This window comes from Schistocerca nitens, unplaced genomic scaffold (genome assembly GCF_023898315.1).
Source record: "Schistocerca nitens isolate TAMUIC-IGC-003100 unplaced genomic scaffold, iqSchNite1.1 HiC_scaffold_532, whole genome shotgun sequence".
Classification (NCBI taxonomy): domain Eukaryota; kingdom Metazoa; phylum Arthropoda; class Insecta; order Orthoptera; family Acrididae; genus Schistocerca; species Schistocerca nitens.
Window position 1 is genome coordinate 294,624 of NW_026046065.1, and position 22,135 is coordinate 316,758.

Here is a 22,135-nt window from a genome sequence, read left to right on the forward strand (position 1 = left end):
ATTAGGAGAACCATTCATCTTCACACACATAAAGAAAAAGTCTGAAAACCTCTATGGGAAGGCTTCCACGTCGTCCCACCATCTCATTCATCAGTTAGCTACATATTACTCCGACACTTCAGATAAGAGACCTATATCCAAACTCACAATTTAGGCTATAACATACATAGGCAACAACAACTTAGGCCATAACAGATTACAGACAACAATTATACATGTATACAATCATTCAGATTTATGAATACGCTATTTTCATTAATCATTAAAGCAATGCTGGATTGCAGATGGGCATAATAACACTGTGGTGCTTCTATGAGACAAAAGACAGACACTGAGATGTTGTGTTGTCAGTAGAGCAACAGTAACAGCAGAGTGGGTCGATCAGGAGAGCTCAGTGACGTCGAACATGGACTAGTCATTGGATGTCACCTGAGTAACAGATCCATCGGGGACATTTCAACCATTCTACAGCTGCCCAAGGCATGTAATTGTGAGGTGGAAAAGCGTAGGAACAACTACAGATAAACTTAGACCAGACAGACCTCATGTAGAGATGGACAGACACCGTCGTCCGTTGCGGGGGTCGTTGTAAAAAATCACCTGAAATCAGCAGGATGAATGAATCATCCATGAGTTCCAAAGCGCTACCAGTAGTCCAGCTAGCACAATGGCTGTGTGTGTAGAATTAAGAAGAATGGAACACAATGATCGAGCAGTTCCTAATAAGCCACGTATTTCTATTGTCAGTACTAAGTGACACTTGCTGTGGTATAAGGAGCAACGCCCCTGCACCGTGAATGACTCGAAATAAGTGATTTGGAGCGATGAATTACGCTATAACCTCTGGAAGTGTTTGGGTTTGTTGAATGCATGGAGAACGTTACCTGCCATCATGTGTAGTGCCGACAGTGTGTTACAGTATGGAGGTGTCTTTCGTGCTTAGCACGTGGTCCCCTTATTGCTCTTAAGAAACGCTAAATGGGGAAAGATGTGAAAAAATTTTGCAGTACGGTATTGTGTACTGCGTACAGTTGAGAAGCAGTTCGGAGACGATGATTGTATCAGGACGACAATGCACCCAGTCGTAAAGCAGCATCTGTAAGGCAAAAGCGTGTCGACAGTTACATACCTGAGTTAGAATCTTCTCTGGCTTCGACTCTTGAGGAAGAATGTCTTGCCATGTAGACATCCAGACATCTTATTGCAAGTTTCCCGAGCAGAGTTCAAGCCGTCATAAATGCTAAGGGTGGACATACCTTATATTAATGTCCACTAACAAGTGTCTCAGTGCTTTTGATGGAATATTATACCAGAGAAAGAGCGAGAGCGCGGGTGGAGCGGTGAGGAAGGGGGGCGGGGGGCTACGTGAAACAGCTGTTCCTTTTTACGTGGTACTGCTAATTTCACGTCTGTACCTTTACTACAGTTATTCATCTATTATAAAGACTTGCTTAAAGTGATCACGTATAAAAAGATCTTGAACTAAATTTTTACGAACGAAATTTCCCGCTCTAAAGGCTGACATCCTGTTTAAGATTTAGCAGTTGGCTGCCTTGCTTGTTATGTTCTGCAAAGATCTTTCCTAATTTTGCATTAATTTCTTCGGCATTCATTGTTTTAAGTGTCAAATTTAAATTATCAGACGCAGCGTCCCGGAAAAAAACATTGTATATTGCGTCGTCTCTTAGTGCCAGCGATCGGAATTAATTCTGCACAAGAGGTTTGTACGCCAGTAACAATTTGGATGCTGTTATATTCAGTTAAACGTAAAAAAATCTGATATACGGCGAGGCATCAGAATTCTCCTGTGGACCCATTTGATTGTGTATGTGTATGTCGCTGTTTACTACCCATTCTTTTGTCTCAAAACAGCTTCATATTACTGCTGTTGATATCTAGGTAGACACACCCTTAACAGCAAATGTTGATTTCGCTAAGCCCTGTAGCTATCGATATTTTGAGGTACTAGCAGTTTGTAGCTTTCTTGTCCTATTTAACAGTTAGTGTGAAGGCATTATCGTTAAGGATTTGTCATTAATCGGAGGAAGAACGGATTAAATGATTTTTACTTGTTAAAAAAATATGCACAGTGCGCTGTAGAAGTTGACTGCACCGGCAAACAGTGTAATTCTGCATATTCGCTGTCGAATTTTATCCTACATATTATTCGCTTTTAGCAGAAAGACCACTTTCGTTGATCAAAAATAGAAATGCAAGCTACGTGATTGTGTTCGAAAAATCTGGGTCAGGTTAATTTAATATATGAATGAAGAGGCTGGTATATCTGTAATTTTGCACACAGTGTTAGTTCCAGCTGAGATTTCAAACTAGTAATAACTTATTAAGTAGTCTACTAAGCTTTGATTCTCTTTCATCTTGTTCCGTCGCGTGTATTTACCGTTTGAAACCAACAAGAAGAATTAAAGTTTTCACCCATCGTCTCTCTGACTAATGCACACATCAAAAGCTATTTTTTGGAGTATTGTTGCTTATCTATATGACCGGCAAATATGGATATGTTTGAGCATCTTAAGTGGTTCAAGAATTTTATTTTGACGATACCAGTTAATAATGTATGATTTAATAATGCACATTTTGAATCAGTTTTTCCTACACTTTGGGAAGATGTGACAAATTCATTTTTTATATTGGAGTATTGTTTGGTAGCCCTATTGTAAAATACTAGATATTTACAAGTAAAGAAACAACAAGTTCATTTGAGTCAATACGATAGACAATCTGCATGTGTTAAGATTGTTTCCATTACACAGTAATTATTTTAGGATCAAAACTGATTACTTTTTAGATGTTCCATTCAAAGCTACTACCTAAGTAACAACTGATTATTGAAATAGAACAAGGATATATGGATACATCACTGTTGATGCAATTGAAAAAGAGTTGAGTAAATCAATGTGTATACAGTTTTACCTACAGTATCTCAGGTCTTTTACTGTATCTGTATTTTTTTGTTAATTTTGGGGGGGTAGGTGTAGATAATAGAAGGTGAAAGCACTTCCAGAGAGCGAGAGAGAGAGGGAGAGTGTCTGCAAATAAAGTGCAGTGAAATGAAGCATGACGTTAACCAATAATTGCTACACAGTGGTGATGCAGATAGTGATGTTTGATTGTTAGGATTAACAATGATGATATGCACTGAATTTTTACATTCCTTCCCAAAAGAGAATTGGAGAGCTGAGGTGCCAAGAAAATGTGTGCACTCTGTATATACACTACTGAATAGATACAGTATCCATTAACACATTGACTGCTGCACACTTAGTGATGGGATGTTTAACCACCAGGTTAGGTACATGGTGTTAGCTCTGCTGTGACTGCCGCCGGCCCATGATGTCAGGCATGTGATTTTGCAGTGGTTGCAGGTGGCCACATAGCAGCCAATTTGTTAATACTATTACTCTTACCTAAAATTTATCCTAGGTCTTCTGAGTAGAAAATTCTTCTCCTTTTTGATCAGTACAAACAGCTCACTAATGAAGTACTTGAATTTTGAAAGTGGTAGTTACTAGGGTATAGTGTATCCTCTTCACACAATATCTTATGAAAGGTGTCATATTGAATTCTGAAAACCATTTTTTTATTGCTGCGCTTTTTCATAATAGAGGCCATTTTTTTGTTAGATCTCCAGTTGCACTTGTCTTGGCGCAAGGTAAGTAATTTGCCAATTTAGAAATCAACACAATTCTCACAAAGACAGAGAAACAATGTCAAATATCTCCAGATTAGTGTGATATGTTTTTCTGTATGTTGTTTATAGTATTTTAACACAGGTTGTGAGCCTTTACACAGACAACAAATCAGATTTTGGAAGATGTAGCTTAGTGCAGACATTGGCAATAGGTTCTGAAGTAAGCCACATATGACATTACAGAAACGTCTGATTCCACCCATCTGCTTTGACCCATGGCATCAACAACATGGTGGAAACGGCTCCTTCCAACACATACAAAATAACAACAATGGTGTCATACATACACAGGTCAACAAACCCTAACATAAAATAAAAATGACACAAAAATGTCTCACTCCAAAAATAAAATGAAATTAACAGGACAACTGCAGAAAATTGGGGGTATAGGATGGGGACAAGCTAAATATACAACAGTAAAAAAACACCACACCATCCCAAAACAAATAATGTAAAAGAAAAAATTTAAATTACAGTGTTCGGATACATTAAAAACACACAAGGATCAGACATTTCCCTGGAGCTGTGTAGCTGAACTGCAGCTGTCGATACCAGAAAACTAACACCTATAACTCCAAAAAGTGGAATAGGGCATTTCCCTAGACCTATATAGCTCAACCACAGATATCAAAACCAAAACAACACCATCTACAACTCCAAAAAATGGAGTCAGATATTCCTGTTAACCTATATAGCTCAACTACAGCTATCTATACCAAAAAACCAGCACCTGCAACTCCAAAACGTGGAACCAAAACCCCTACAACTCAAAAACCCAAATACCCCATATTCACTACATCAGTTAAAATGCAACTGACATACCATAAATATACAATATACAGAACATCACATTTACTCTAGAATAAAACTGAACCAAAAATTACTTACCAACAAAAGTCTCTGGCAATACTACCCTGGTTGTCCACACACACACACACACACACACACACACACACACACACTCGTGCCAACAACACCACATATACATGTCCGTGGTTCGAGCTGCCAGAACTCTCATCAACCTGAAGTTGTTGCCACAAACGTGACACCTAATATATTCAGCAATAAGACCGAACATCTGCAGAAACTGTATGTCAGACATCATATTATCACCCATCTCGGAATGTAATGATACGCTCGTGAACTTGTCATATCCATAGCTAACAAAAAAGCCTTAAAAAAATTAGACTTCTTTCTGCACAACCTACACCAAGCTAATCAGACCTAACAAATACGCCAAACACATGTGGGGAAAAAAAAACCTTAAAAACTCACTGAAAACATTCCACAGCCCATGTTACTGCACAAGTTATCCGAACTCAATACCACACGTTAAACTCGGCATGTCCACATCTACCACTAGAGGGCATCATCACATACAACACCATGACATCTACAAACACAACCACTCAAAAACTCCATGTCATAGTGATGTCACGCTCAACAACACCATTATGTCATGGGTCAAAGCAGACAGGTGGAATCAGACGCTTCTGTTGACCCATAAGATATTAACAAAACTTTTTGTTTTACGATAGTTTGTTGCTTGTGAGGGAACCTGCAAAGGGTCTGATTCATAAGCAGCTACAGTCATTTAGTGTCTTCCAGGATCATAACTTGTGAAAAAATTTTATATATTGTTTGTGAGAGACTTCTAATACCACATGGAGTGGAAGGTGTACTGCTTCTGTAGAATGTTGTCATCAGTGATTAAGCCTTCACGCGCCACAACACAGCAGTTCAAAAGCTGCAGTATATAATGTTGGAGGAAATGGAAGTACTGTGCAGTTAAAACAAGAACTTATTTGTCAGCAGGGAAAACGTTCAAAATAGCTGTTTCTGACTTGAAAGGTGCTTTGTTTCTCGACTTTCTCAAAAGTCCCACTAAAAAGTATGTGCCACTTATTGCTTTTCGTTCAGTTCAGCGATCAGTGTTCCCCTCCAAGAAACATGTTTCACTAATGAGTGTTTTCCAGCCTTCAGAGGTTACCATCTCTCTGTACAAACCGTATTGGCCTGATAGAGCATCTGGACAGGTGTGTGCCTTGGTCTGCACAGATGTCGCCAGTGAGTGGATTTCCTTCTATACCACACTGGAGTAGATAGCAGTAAGTGTGTGCACCATCCCAGAGATGACCATTTGCAACATCTATTTACTCCAGGCTGGACACCTACCTACCTTGACAAGACCATCTTAATTCAACAACTCCCAGCCCCCCACCCCACTTTTTCTCCCAACTCTACTCCCTGTGTGGGGGTATCCCTTCATCTGAGAGAGCCCTTTCAATCTTCTCAATGACAGTACCTGTACCCACTTTTGTACAGCCCATGGAATGTTTCTGATTACTGACCTTACAGTCTCTTCCCTCTGTCTCATATTCACTATAGTGGTCATCATATGATGATCTCTGTAACAGTGATCACTTTCTGGTAATACTGCCACTTCCTTTTCATAACAGCACTCCTCATGACATGCCTGTCCCATATTCATCAGTGCAAAATCATTTGCATGCAAAAGCTAAACATTTACTGCTTCCTCACCCACACTACTTGAGATGCAGATCACACTTCTATACTATGTATTTACCAGACCCTGGTATCATCCAGCTATACTGTGGTTGCCAGATTTTTGATACAGTCATCAATAGAGTGCTAAATTTTATCAAACGGACCTTCCTGAACTGCATTATAATTTGCAGTAACTCAATGAGTAGTCTCCAGGCCATTGATTGATGTTATGCTTATTACCCTGTGATATCTGCTATTCATAATCTTGCCTCTGATCTTAACTACCTGGTGAGTTGTCTTTCCCTGTGTTGCAAGTCGTGAGGGTATCCTGGGGAATTAACAGGCAGGCTATTTGACTAGAGAAGCAATTACTTGTCTAACATTCACTTTGACAATCCCATACACACATTTGTGGCTCCAGTTATAAGGCGTCTATTTACTCATAGGTAGAACATCACCTGATGGGCAGTTGCCCCCTGTAGTAAACTCCTCCATGTCAAGGAGCTACATGATGTTCCTCCCTCTGTTCTTCCTAGAAATAATCCATTGCTTTATTACCTTCTGCTTTAGTCATACCAGACTAATGCACAGTTCTATCTAATGTAATGAGTCACCCTCATGTTGTGGTTGTGGGCGAACAGACAGTGTCTAACATCTTGATGGAATGTGTCTATTCCGGTTCTCCATTCCAATGCCAAGCATGGTCCTCCACATTCCTTGCCTCTAATGTTGGCGGATGACATACAGTCAGTTGAAATTGTTCTTAGTTTCCTATGAGAAAGTGGTTTTTAATCTTATTGCATTTATTTTAAACTGCTTTCTGAGCGGTGGCAGATTGAGGTGCCTCCCACCACATGCTGGACCTGTAGGCCCTCGACCATATGTCCACTACCGCTGGCCAAGTCATTCCTACTTTACTGTTTCTAATTACTTTTAGATGCAGTAGCCCCTTTTTGCCCTCACGTCCCGCTTAACTCTTTAGGATACGTAAGAATTCATTAAGTATATTGCATCAAAACATCAGAAACATCAGTTCAGAGGAACATGGCAATCACTGACACTGAACAGATTAATATTGATGAGTACACATTACCACACTACAGCAGAGACATAAACAGAAAATGGAGGGTGGCAACATAACGGGGGAAAAGCTAGTTCCTGGGCCCGTAGAGTTAACAAATATTGTGTTGAACAACTCTTTGAATGATGGGCCACAATAGTGGTTTGGGGAAAACATGAGCTAGTGCTGCTGATGGTTTACAGAGCACCAGGTTTCCTCACTGGCGTACCTGCTTTCCTGGTAATTTAGTTAGGTTGTATTTTAGTGTTTAAGCACATGTAGTGTTAAGTAGTCTAGTTTTGGAGTATTGTTAATCCAGCGTATGGATAAAAGTTCGAAGAGTTACTTTTCCTTGGTTTATATTTGCCTCAATTTGTTCCACATGCCTAAAAATCTTTTATATGATGGAATCTACAGAATGCACATAATTCCTTAGCCTGTGTTTTAACACAATTCTCGATCTTTCCTTCCCCAGAAGAATGAAATATTTGCACACAGCCATTGATTCTTGGCCATTGGCTATACAAATGTATAGGATTAGCTCATTTGGTTCTTGGCACAAAAAAAAATTTCTGCAGAAGTCATTCAACTAGACTTGGACATACTAGCATTACATGTTGTCCAGTTTTCAGTTAAGTTAAACTAATAAAGTTGAAATAACATTTGTAAATAAGCTAGCTTGAATTTATTCAGCCACTTGTTGCAAAATAATTACGAAGTTAGTTTCTGATTATCAGTGCAGCAGTTGCATGTTCTTTGAGGTGTTGTATCTCGTTGTATCCCTAGTTCTTTGGAACCTCGTGGTATTCTGATTAAAAATCTAGTCCAAACAATCTTTTGATGACAAATTTAAAAATCATTACCTCATATTGGGATTATTCCTAAAACTACTGAACTCAGTATGCTCAATAATGTAGTATGCGGAAGCACAGTTACTTCACACATATGTAATGTGTGTGTGTGTGTGTGTGTGTGTGTTGGGGGGGGGGGGGGGGGATTGCACTCCATAAAAGAATAAATAGGGTGAAGTGGGGTAAGTGTAACCATGGGGTTAGTGTAACCACGGCTTATAGTGCCTTAAAGAATCTGTAATTTTATCTCTGACCTATCACGCATGTTAATTTACTCCTTTCTTTGTTATATTTAACCATAAGTTGTCAAATCTGACATAAATTGGTAATTAATTTTTGGACTTGTATTGACGTCTACATTTTCACTCTGCGAGAGAGTGACATGCTCAGAATTTGGTGGTCTGTCATTTTTGCAGTTTTAAAGATAACTGCACAATTTTTTGGTTACAAACTAACTTTTGCATGATAATTTCAAATATGAGATTCGTTTTACTCTACTGATAAAGCTCTTGATATGCCAGGCATGGTTACACTTACCCCAACTTTTTCCCATGTGGGGCAAGTGTAACCAATCGGCTGGGGCAAGTGTAACCAGGGGGGTTACACTTGCCCCAAACAAACTTACCGGAACATATTTATTTATTTATTTATTTAAGCCGTAACCCTGTTTTTGCCATCACACTAGATCAACTAAACTGGCCTTCCTGTGTGTGAAATCTACTTGGGACCAAAAGTTAACTCATCACCAGAGACATCATCAAGGGGTAAAAATTAGCAAACGTGACTTTTCCAATCTCCTCACTGCTGTATGGAATGAAACACCACCTGAATTGTTGATAAGTGGTTTTCAAAAAGCAGGAATATTCCCTTACAGTAGAGAAGTAGGCCTAATTGATAAAACTAAATATGATCCGGAGGCATATAAAAGATATGTAGCTCATACCAAATCTTTGGCAGAAACAAATCCGTTGCCAGCTCACGATAATGCAGCCATAGACTGTGTGCAAACTACGTCTCTAACAGAAAGTACTCAGATTTTGCTGAACAACCTCCAGAATTTTATAGGCCTACATCTACTGAGCCCTGTAGTTCTCCCAGTACCAGATTTCTTTCTCAACCATTCCCAGGCTAACCAATGTTTAATTATGTTCTGGAACTTCTGATTTGTCATTTGAAAGGTTATTATTGGAAACAGTCCAACAGTGTAGTCCCACAGGTAAAACAAAGAAGAAAAGAAGTGCACCAGGAGCTGAAGTTATCACTTTTCAAGATGCCATCTATAAAGAAAAAGATTTTAAAGGAAACAAGAATAATAAGAAGAAAGCAAAACAAAAACGCATTATCGGCATAAAAAGGGCTTGGTAATGAAAAGTAAATCTTCCAAACAAAGTGCTGTTACTTTATCTGAAATGGCATCTCAGAATGTTGTGGAAAAAAAAATCCCTGATTGCTCATGTGGGTAACAAGAAAAAAGACTGGAAGTTCAATCAACAAGTGAAGAAAGTGAAACTGAAGGAGGCCTATCTTTAATATGTAGTGATGAAGATGATAACACTGGATGATCTCAGGAAAGAAATGATAAGCTGTGAAGAAGAAGAAGAAAGAGGCAAACTTTTTTGAAGCCAACAATAAAATTACAGTTGGAAACTATGTTCTGGTAGCTTTTGCAACAAAATGTAAGAAAGTTCATTTTATTGGCCAAGTTACCAAAATTATTGATTCAGGAGATCCCGAAGTGATTTTCCTCAGATGCAAAAATAAGACAAAGCATGGCACCACATTCTATTGGCCTGATAGAAGAGATGAGACGCAAGTTCACTCCTCAGATGTCATTTCAGTGCTGCCTGAGCCAACTTTGGGTCACAAGGGAGACCTGACATTTGGTGTTACATTTGATTCATACAACATTCAGTGACTAAATAATAGTTAGGGCCTAAGTGTGAATATAATAAGTTGAATTAGGGCAGTTTAGCATTAAACACAAATTGCAAACAACTTTAGTTCAATTACCATAAAAAATAATAGAAAGTGACTTATAAAGTGATCTTTTCTTTTCTCTTGAGACTAGATATTTTATTATTTTTGTTAAATTGCCTACTAAAGAAAAAATATTACTTTTGTAGAATTTAAACTAATAAATTACTGGCCTAAAACAAAAATAAATCATCTATGATGCGTTCTGTTTCAGTGTTTTATGGTTTAGGCTAACACTTATTTTTTAGCTTAGCTAACATTTTCTGTGTATTTCATAATATACAAAGAGGCATGTGCAAAAAAGTTCATATCTTGAGTAAAATTTAAGATACTTTAATAATTTAAAAATCCTCAAATTCAGTAAAAATTGGGTAATCAGGTCACTTACTCCAAGTCTCTTTTACAATGCTCTGTATGGGTACAACAATGCGGGGTTACACTTGCCCCAAACCATGGGGTAAGTGTAACCTCACAACACAAAATTTTGAAAACAATTATTTGACCATATAATTTTTTCTTTCAAAAACAAAATGTATATTGTTTAGAAGTCAATAAGTCAAACTTTAAGCACGAGAAATTTCAAAATCATATCTTCAATGACAAGTTGGCAATTTGGTGTCAAAGTTGAACTATGCCAAAATGTGGTTACTTCACCCTATATAAATAAATGCTCATTGATAGTCTGTCGATTTAACTGCACTAAGGGGAAAAGTGTTGCATCTGATGCCCTCCATAAAAGAATAAATAATTTAACCCACCTGGACTACTGGCAGCTAAACCTCTGATGACATACCATTCCCATGGAAATGAACCTCCTGTATCAGGAAACCATAGCCTGTCCCCACTATTTACCACTGGTGATGGAGAAGTTCATTGACTAACAGTTTTGGGATGGAATTACGGAAGAAAGTACTAGTCCCTAGTCAGCACTGTTAGTAATTGTACCCAAGAAGTTCTTGGATGGAAAAAAAATTACAGATTCTGAAGTGATTACAGATTTCTAGATCAACAAACAGTCACTGATGCCTACCCCATGCCCATTATCACTGAGACATTAGATAATCTAGGGCAATGCCATTACTTCATAACATTAAATTTATGCAATAACTGTCACTAGTTAGAAGTAGCACCAGAAGATTATCCCAAAACAGCATTTGTGATCCCATTTGGACACTTACAGTATTGTCAGGTGTGGATTTGAAAAATGCTCTGGTGACTTTCCAGCAATTGTTAGACAGGGCTGTATGGGGCCTCTGATCAAAGCAGTGCCTAGTTTACCTAGATGACGTAATAGTACACTCTGAGGGCACCAAGAGTACTTGTTGCGACTGCGGGAGATATTTGAACAATTGTAAGCAGCACAGCTGGCCCTCAGCTTAGAGAAATGTCACTTCATGTTGCAGGAGGAATGCTATTCGGGTCTTGTTATTGCCCACGAAGGGGTACGTACTGACCCAAGACTTGTGCAGGCCATAACAAATTTTCCGAAGTACAATTACATCTTGCAATGGAAAATCCAGGCTGGAATAATGATAATTTATGAAAGGATAGTTTACTACACACCATATTGTGGAAATGTTGAGTCACAGGCAGGCACTACAAAAAGAGTGTTAAACAAGTAAGCTTTTGGCCAAAAACCCTTCTTTCGAATTAGACCCGGCCTTGGCAGCCAGAGGCAATGGACATGTGTGTGAGTGTTGCATTTGCTTGAGCGTGTGTGTGTTTGTGTGTACTGATTCAGAAGCAGGCTTTAGGTCAAAAGCTTATTTGTGTAGCAGTTATTTTATAGTGCCTGTCAACGACTCAACATTTCTGCTATTTGGTGAATGACAATCTATTCTTTTATAAAATTACAGTTCTATTCGAGATCACGAATCCCTGTAGAAAATATGTTTGAAACTTCGAAAAGGTAGCTAGACCCCTTAAAAAAAAGGAGTATAATTTAACTGGACTCTGCGGTGTCAGGAAGCATTTCAACCATTAAAGGAATTAGTGATCATCGGTAAAGTTTCCATTCTTACACCTTCCAGCGGGCTCACATGTCTTTTGTGAATACCTGCTTGGCCACCACGGGTCCCCAGCCCTTGCAGCATTACTTCTCTTCCTGTGTGGCAAGACTGTCCTTCTACTATTTTTTTTCCTCTCTGCCTATCCTTTGGGTGGTCTTTTCGGTGCCAATTGTGATTGAATCTGGTCTGTGATATTAGACACTTGTTTTCTTCCCTTCCAGCATTATAGAACTTTTCATTTGTTTTCGATTTGACTTGATACTTCTGTTCCTAATTTTACAGAAATGGGGATCATGAAGGGAAGGCCACCTAGCTTATGTTCCACTTTTTATGCCTTTCACTCATTGCACTTTTTCTTTTCTTGTAAAAGTACTACCCCAAAGCCCAGTACAGAAGCCATTCCGTTGTGGGGGAGGGAGAGTCGTCAAATACCTGCACGGTGGTAGCCCCTGGACCACTGGTGGTACCTAAGCTGGAAACACCCCATGCAAATCAAGCAGTATGTGCCCGTCATGGCTGGGGTACTGGAGCTCCAGGAAACAGTTTACTGGCCAGATGACCACTGCTACGGCAGGGGGGCACCGTTCAGACTGAGTGGTACCATGGTGGAAGATTCACACATGAAGTGAGTTAAACTTTCTTCTGTTACTGGCCGCAAGATCCTAGCAGTCTCTTCGCGTGGGATAGATTATTAAAATGCAGAGAGATATGATCCCGCGATGTTTCCTTCCCTGGCTACACCACGGGAAGGTGGATGAGCCAGACATCTGGGAGTGAAACACTTTACCCAATATTTGGTCTAATCTTGGAATGATAGAGATACCTTTACTCCAATGAAACTATTATTTTTTATTGAAAACAAGTTTGGAAAGCTTAGTCTGGGTAAAATGCGAAATGGTTCGTTACTGATTAAAACTTCCCCTGCTGCCCAATCTTCAGATCATCTAGGTGACATATTTGTGACCTTGACCTCTCACAAAACTTTCAAGATGATCCAAGGAATTATCTTCCACAGAGATGTTATGCTCAAAGCAGGTGAGAATCTCTGAACTAACCTTGCTGCAAGGCATACATTTTATTGGATATCTACGAAAAGGGCCCAAGGATAATTGTACTCATACAGGTGCCTTTGTTAGCCTTTGGAGGAAATGCCCTCCTGGAGAAGGTTAAGGTAATGTTGTACAGGTGCGATTTGAAACAGTATGGCCCACCACCTATGAGATGCTTCAAATGTTAATGCTTTGGGCCTGTGTCATCCCACTGCAAGGTAGACGCAAAAAGCAGCAGCTGTGAACAATCATTCCAACAAGGTAGTCCTTGTGAATATCCATTTTCGTGGAACATCACACCCCAGGCCTGCCAGTGTACCCGGTTTTCAATAAAGAACTGAAGATCCAGGAATACAAATCTGTTGACTGCCTGTCCTACACTGAGGCACAGAAGAAACATGATCCATTATGTTAACATCATCACCATTTCCCACACCCCACTGGAGAAGCATTCCTGTTCTTCAGCTTCTATCAGTGACAGGGCTCCCTCTTGGGATCCGTCTCCCAGGCAACCCTCAGACTAAAGGCCTGACTCCAAACAGTGGCCGAAGAAGCCATGACCTGCGAGTCCCAAGGCTGTCTGCTCACCATATGTCCCTGTGATCATTGCAGATAGCTCCTTTAATGACCCACACACAGCAAAGGCTACAGAGGAAATGAAGAATAAGAAAAATAGAGACAAGGCTCCTCTGGGAAGTCTCCCCCCTCCCCTCCCCGGATTCACCAAATCCTGCCATGCGGTCGGATTCTGAGTCGATATTTGTAAATGTAGTTCCATCCCCACCGGTGACAGGCAGTTAATCTGGTGTTACCAGTCCTCCAGGTTGCTTCATGCCTAACCTGGCCACCAGTCACCTGGTCATTCAGTGGAATTGTAGTGGGTGCTACTACCACCTTCCAGAACTACACCACCTTATTTCCTCTCCTTTAGTTGTTGGCATTGTTCTCCAAGGAACTCATTTTATGAACAACTATTCTCTAACACTCTGTGGTTATTTGTGTTCTGTCAGAACTGTGCTGGTAATGAGAGGGCATCTGCAGGGGTCTGTACATTGGTTCGTATAGAAGTCATCAATGAATTGAATCCCCTTTGCACCTCGTTGGAGGCAGTAGCACTGCAGGTGCAAACAATGTCTGTGATTACTATTTGCAGCGTTTACCTACCTCCAGGCAGGCCACTTAATTATGTTGAATGGACCACATTAATCCAACAATTTTCCCCTTGTTGGGGGACTTCAATGCACATGACCCCTTTATGGGGGAGTACCCTTCGCCTGGTAGGGGCTTGTGACTGACCAGCTTCTGACAGATGATGACCTGTGTCTTGTCAATGATGGTCCTCCGATCTATTTGTCCCACCTACTGTACCTTTTCAGCTATTGATCTAACCGTGTCCTCCCTAATTTTTTGGCCTTGCCACATTGGTCACTACATGGTGACCTTTGTGACCGTGACGACGTTCCAGTGATCTTGTTATTTCCTTGCCATTTCCAGACAGACTACCGCATTGTGCACTTCACAGAGCCAACTGGTCTTTGTGTGCCTCTACTGTTACATTTACCACCTCTCTGTTGGATTGTATTGATCAGGTCCTGCAAGGTGAACCAAACACATTTCAGTAGCTATTCAGGATAGCTGACTAGCACTGCAGCAATTCAAACGACAACCTTTGCAGACCAACCATATCACTTATAAGCAAATTTGTGCTAAGGCTCGCTATCTAATCAAATGCAGTAAGTAGGAAGGCTGGGAGCGCTGTCTCCTCCCTGGGGACATATGCCTCTTCATCTTAAGTGTGGGCTATGCAGCATTTCCTTATGGGCAGCCAACAATCCAGCTATTCCCGGTCTAGTTCTACAGGGTGGTTTTTGTACCAGTTCATCAGTTCTTGCAGAACACCGTGTGACCAACTTTCAGACAGCATTGGCGTGCTCTTCCTATCCCGTGATCTTTCTACCGCAGAAGTAACAAGTTGAATACATACACTCATGTTTCACGCCCCACCAGTCTGAATCCTATAATGAGGTGTTCACGAGTGGGAACTACTCCAGTCTCTTGCCCCATCCCGCAAAACAGCCCCAGGTCATGATGCAGTTCACAATTAGGTGATCCAAAACCTGAATGTTAGCCAAAGGCAACATTTCCTTAAGCTCTTCAACTGCCTTTGGTTCCAAGGTGCCAGGCAAGAACTCAGTATCTATCGACAGTTGCTGACCAATTAGCCTGACTAATGTACTCTATGAGCTGCTGAAAGTATTTCTGTGTTATGGAATCTCGAGACCTTTTGTCCACCTATCAATGTGGTTTTCAGGAGGGATGATCCACAACTGACCGTCTCTTTAGGTTGGAACAGCAATTCAACAGGCTTTTTCTAAATGCCTACACCTTATCGCGTGGTTTTTTTTTTTTTTTTTTTTTTTTTTTTTTTTTTTTTTTCCCCCCTCCATAAGGCATACAACACTGATTGGCATCATCATTCTACTCGCCGTCTGCAACTGGGGCTTTCGAGGCCCCCTACTGATTTTTTTTCCATCAGTTTTTATCTCACCGGTTGTTTGAGGTTGGTTTGGCACTTCACTCAGCTCCTCATGGGTCCAAAAGAATTGCATCCCACAGGGCTCTGTGTTAAGCGTCACTCTTTTCCTTGCCGCCATTAATTTGTTAGTGACATCTGTTGGACCAAGCATTGTATGTCGACAATTTTTGCATTTGGTACTGCTCCCACTTGGCATCTTCTATTGAAGGCAAGTGCCAAGGTGCCATCCAGTGGGCCTCTGCATGTGCTTTTTCCCATGGTTTCCATTTCTCAGGTCATGTATTTCTGCCATTGTACTATGGTTCATCCTGACCTGGAATTCTACTTAAGTACGCAGCACTTGGAAGTTTCAGCACAGACCCATTTATTCGGCCTACTGTTTAATAAAAATCTGATCTGCCTGCCCCATATTTATCACCTGAAGACTAGCTGCATGTGGAAGCTTAACACTCTTTGCTTCCTTGCCCACACATCTTGGACTGCAGATTGCACTGCTGTTATTCATATTTGCTGGGCCGTGGCTTCGTCCCACCTGGACTGTGGTTGCCAAGTTTATGGCTCGGTGGTTCCTTCAACTTTGAAACTGTTATACCCAGTCTACCATTGTAGCACGAGTCTGGCTATACATGTCTTTCGGACTAGTCCCATAATCTCCTTGCTGAAGCAGAGACCTGCCCTCTTCAGGTTTGATGGTACCAACTCTTGGTCTTACATGCAATCACCATTAGACAATATCCTCATCTTCTCATGTATCTTACTCCTTTTACGTACAAGGTGCGTCATCCTCATGATCTCCACCCCAGGGTGGAATTACCAGTTGGAATGAGCCTCACTTCCCTCTACCAAGATCTCCATCGCCCCTCCCTGGACTATGCTCCCTGTTTTTTCTTGTGCGCTCCCCCTTGGATGGTGTCCAGGGCATGGATTAGGACAGATTTTTTCAGAGGACCTGAAGTCTCTGTCACCACCATCCCCTTTTGGCGTTGGTTACGTCTAGGTCTTCAAGAGGTCCAGAGTGCTACCATCTTTTACACCAGTGGCTCTAAAACTGTGAATCAGATGGGACATGCTTTTACATCTCCTGCCAGTACAAAAAGCCATTCACTGCCGGGAGCATGTAGTGTGTTTATGACACGGCTGACAGCCAATATAAGAGCACTCCATTTTACTAAATGGGCCTCCCTTGATCATTTTTTTAATGTATGTACTGACTCAGTATGCAGTCTCCTGGCTATTGACCAATGCTGTTCTTGCTACCATTTGGTCTCCGCTATTTGTGGCCTTCTCGTTGGCCTCATTGTGCTGCCTGCTCAGTTGTCTTTCTCTGAGTCTCAAGTCATGTGGGTACTTGGGGAATGAACTGACCAACCGTTCAGCTAGAGGAGCATTTACTCACTTTCCAACGCAGGTGCGGATTCGTGGGGGCACGCAAGATCTCTGTACGCTTGAAAATGGAACAACCTCTGGTCAGCTACTGCCCCATCTAATACACTCTGCACAATGAAGAGACAACTGCAGCATAGTGTACTTCCTTCTGCTTCTCCCAGAAGAAATCCACATTGGCCACACCAGCCTAAGACATAGTTTTTTATTTGTGTGTGTGTGTGTGTGTGTGTGTGTGTGTGTGCGCGCGCGCGCGCCTTAAGAGCAGCTGCAGGATGCTTGGGGATGGGGTATCTCCCGCTGTATGTGAGGGCCAGGGCATCCCTGACCCTACCTCCTTGACTAGGCTACTTTTCCATCCCTCTTTTAGTCTGTTTTAATCGCTTTTATATTCAGTTTACCTCCTTTCTGCTGCACCCAATTTGCTATTCTGGTTGTCATACTTTATTGAATAGTGTAATAATATTATACCATCAGCTGTTATTTCGATATTGTTTTATTAGGCAATCAGTTGTGATGTTCCAATCAAGTCATCTTCAGGCCTGTTGCATGAATGGCACCAAGTACCACTTGTGCATGAATAAGATAAGGCACAAATAATCATGTGTGGTGCCTTGTCTTATACATGCATGAGTGGTACTTGTTAGTGGTACTTGGTGTCATTCATGCGACAGGGCTGAAGATGACATGATGGGAACTTCAAAACTGGTTGCCTAATAAAACAATATCAAAATAACAGCTGTTTGTACAGTATTATTATATTTCATCAGCCAGCCACTCTCCAATGCTTCTGAACCCAAGATGGTGTTAACACTTGTTGAATAGTGGGCACTCTGGACTATAATGGATAAGAGGTGGAAAGCTGTGGTTGAGCCCCAGGGACACCCACCTGCTGACTTCACTATTTCCTACATCTTGGTTTTATTATTAACGGTATGAAAGATGCCCATTACCTTTTAGCCTTCTCACTTTTACTATTATGAATCTCCTGATTAGATCAGAAAACATTACCAGTGGACGTCTCTGCTTCCAGATGCACTACTTGTGAGTTGAGGGACTGATGACCTCATTGTTTGGTCCATTACCTCTCCCTTGAACCAAACATCCGTCATTTTTCGAGACTATCAAAAACAGTTGTGATCGAGCAACTGTGCCGTCAGCTGTGTTCCGAGTCAAGGTGGATGGGAAACAGCCCCGCCTCCTTTTGCTTCCAGGCAACCCATTGAAGCAAAAAAGCTATTAAACTACAGAAAAAGAAATGCTGGTGCTAATTTTGGCATCACATATTTTCTTTATTATTTGTATGGGAGTCATTTTAAGATCATAATGGATCACACCATACTAAAAAGGCTTCTGGAATTAAAGGATCCAACCAGTAGCCTAACCTACTTGGTCTTAAGATATAGTGAATTTGATTTTGAGGTACTCCAGCCTCATGGTAATGCTCATGGCTTAAGTCACAAAGCACACACTGTAAAATGCGTTGGAATAGACACAGAACAGTGGTGCAGGGCTCAGGCTTCCGAACTTGATTGTCAGTGGTATCCAAAACAAGCACTTGTCAGCTCTGATGACAGACCCTTTGCCAGCCAGTTTAGGCCCGAAGTATTGAGGTGAGCCCTTGATTCCACTTTAGCTGGGCATAGCGGACAACAAGCCATGTAACATTGCATTGAGGAAAATTACTAGTGGCCACAGAGAAAACAATGTGTTGAATGCTGTGTAAAGAAATGTATTCTGTTCACCTGTTTCAAGGTGAACCAGAAGCATTGCTTCAATTGCTAGCAGCTTCTTCTGAAGGGGGAAGGAGGTTTGGTTGAGAAATGGAAGAAAGTAAGGTAGAAATAAGCCAGTGACACAGAGTGTACTTAATGTTGTTCCGGCACATCCCTACACCTTAAGATCATGAGGTGGTCATACGAGCTGAATGTTTGTATGTACTTATTAGTTATTAGGTATTATGGTTATGCTTATATTTGTGCTGTTCCTATGAGGAAAGTTCACGGGGAACATTTGTGTATAGATTTATTAGTAGAACATTTGTGTGTCTAATTAAAATGAAAACATCAAATGTTTTGTTTTATATGTAGTTGATATAGAAGTAAATAAGCAAACAGGAAATAAGTTGGTAGTAAGTGAGAACGAGTGAGTATACATGTGATGCAGTTTTGTATCCAGCAGTCATCCGCCATCATGCTGTGGTAGTCACACCAACATTTTGATCCACAAGGAATGTTTGCATCAGCACATGCCGGGGATCACCTGCCATCATCTGCAGTCTGTCTATTTGGGTTGAAGATGTAACACATGTTTTGTAGAGCTGTAAAGATGATGCATTTGGGGACGTTTTTCTAACATGCAAGGAACAGTTTCTGGAAGGGCTATGCAGAATTAAAGCAAAGTTACTGGGTCCATTAGAACTATTAGGACCAGTGGAGGAGGAATCCTTACCATTCTACCACCATATGACCAGCACAGCCAGTATGCAAGCAGGAACCAGGTTGAGGGTAAGAGTGAAGACACCGTTAACCTGTAAAGAATGTTGATTTGGGTACTTCCACCATCCATGCCTGACCAGTAGCCTGGAAACCCTACAGAAATTTGTGTGTTTACTGGTACATGAACTACTTCTAATATCACCCGATAGAAAGTTCGATGCTCTACTCACGTCTGCAGAACTACTACTGTGCGGAAGTGGGCAAGTCACTGTTTGCTCCACAGAATGAATACACACTGTACCTGAGTCACACAAGCATACTCTGTTTTGCTCCAAGAAGTCTGCCACCAAAAGCCTCAGGGAGGTCACTAGAGCTGAAACTAAATTTTTCCAGAACATAGGGGCATGCTGGCTGTACTCAGTACCTGAAGCAATATTAATCATTGCCTTTTGCCACCGAGGATGTTTCATACCATCACCATAGTGTTCACTTTGGGAATGATATGGTCATTTTGGCATGTTGATGAAGGTAAGAAAATGAACTTTCATTAATGAAAAATATGAAAGTTCATTTTCTTACCTGTCTATTTTTCGCTGTCCCCCTCCCACCTCTGTTACATACAGTGCACTTGGCTTTTCACTCTTATTAACTCGTACACAGTGTTTTAGCAGTAATCTCTGTCTTGCATACTATTCTGTCTTCCACCTTTAAGCTCTCAGATTTACAAATCTCGTTCGTTGCAGTCCCCAACAATCAGTTTTTCCTTCTCATTCTGTCCGGTAAGTCTCGCGTGATCTGTGGTTCTGGGTGACTTTTCTGAAATCTTCCCCTTTTCCTAGACCTTTCCAGTCTTTTTCCTTCACCCCTCTTCCTTCCCCTTCAACTCTTCTGCCTGAAGAGCAAGCCACTGGCTCCGAAAGCTTGCCTAATTATAACCTCCTTTTATGTGTGTGTTCCGCTTGGTGAGTGGATTTTTTATCTGTCCCATTACATTATATTGTCAAAAATTGATTATTTTTGTTGTTATAATTTTATTAAAGGATGCCCTACTAATTATCGAATTTTTGTAATACTGTGTGAATAAATGGCAAATACTTAAAAAGTTTTTTTTTGACACACATGGAAGTTGGATGGTTATATTGTGACAGAACTGTTCTCATTTTGTATGAAGTTTATCTTTTTCTTGCAGATAAACCTTTCCAAGGAAAAATCTGGCTTCAGACTGGCTGTTTGGCAGGCATTTTACCAAAAATCAGTATCTGCAACCTGTGTAAAATTTTGCAATACAATGCTTTCTCCTGATTTCTTCAGATGAGTGTCGCTTCCCTCCTCCAACTACAGGGAAACTTCTGTTTCCTCTTCTACAATTTTTCAAATCCTTGCCATTGGAAGGACCTTTGCTGTTCGATATTTATGTCTGACATATTAATAATAAGCGGATGTTAGGATGGGCCACGGATATTTCTGACGGATTCTGTAACATCTGCAGTCTCAGCCCATGAATTAATGGAGACACGTTCTTGAGATCCATGAGTTTTCCTGCATTTTTCACATGACGGCCAGTTCTAGTTACTTACAGTATGGTGAAGGAATGGACCACTGATCAGATAAAAAAAATCTTATAAAAGTGTACTGTAAAAGACTTTGTGGAGAACAACCCAGGAACATTACAAAAAGAAGAATATAAAATGTGGGATGAAACATTTCTGGACAACGTTCCAACTGTGGACCTAAATTTAATAAAAACTTAGCTACAAAATTTGAGATCAAGTTTCATAAAAGGGCTTACAAAGGTGTAGGCTATAGAAAAAAACAAAAGAAGAAAAGAATGGAGTGTATAAACTAATAAAAAGTTGCTTGTACTATGTTCATGATAGTATTACGCATTGCTGTGTTACAACTGTTACTTTATATTATGAGTTACTTTTCCTTACAAAGGATCAAGAATGCTCTGTTCCTAGTGATTTGGAAAGCAGACAGCAAATCTGCTTGTGTTTGGTCAGTCATTCGTACCTTCCAGGTGCTGCCTGTTTCCCTATTGCACCAAGCCCTGTCGGGTCCATGCTCGGTCGGGTACCCAAACAAGCCACGGCCTCAATGGCACATTGTGAGCTGTACACTCTGTTCCCGGTGCAGTGTATCTCAACTATCCATTATGCACGCAATGGAACAGAATGGTCTGGTTGGTTGCAGGCGGGTAAATGTGGTGCGAGGCACAGCTCTGTTCACAACGACGCAAAACATTACTCTGACCACAACTGACACTTGCAACATGTAGAGGACCTTGCACGTGTTCCGTTCACGGTCAGATACAGCAGCGCAACCCGCAGGCTTCCCTAGCATCTGTATTTACATTCAGGCATGCATTTCTTGTGATGTTTCCATATTTTTGTCCAATACATGTACTTAGTACCAATTGGTGACATTCATTTAAAGGGGGGAGCACTTATGTCCCATGTTTGGAACTGAATGCACTTTGTTTGCTAGTAATGAGGCAGGTCTTTATTCATTTATAGCCTGCCTGTTATTTTTGGGAAGAGGTCAAGTACATATTTCAAAAGTGTATACAGTGAGTTTTATCGCTGAAATGCTGGAGTGTCGTCTTGCCATTACTGAAG

At 40.8% G+C, this 22,135-nt stretch overlaps 1 protein-coding gene across 1 annotated transcript in view; it reads left to right on the forward strand.

Annotated features, from left to right (window-relative positions):
* Positions 1–1,596: 1,596 nt before the first annotated feature.
* Positions 1,597–22,135, forward strand: part of LOC126232565 (broad-complex core protein isoforms 1/2/3/4/5-like) — an 88,868-nt gene continuing 68,329 nt past the window's right edge. Inside the window, exon 1 of the mRNA XM_049942804.1 lies at positions 1,597–1,720. The gene's annotated coding sequence lies outside the window, so the exon portion shown is untranslated. The remainder of the gene's footprint in view (positions 1,721–22,135) is intronic.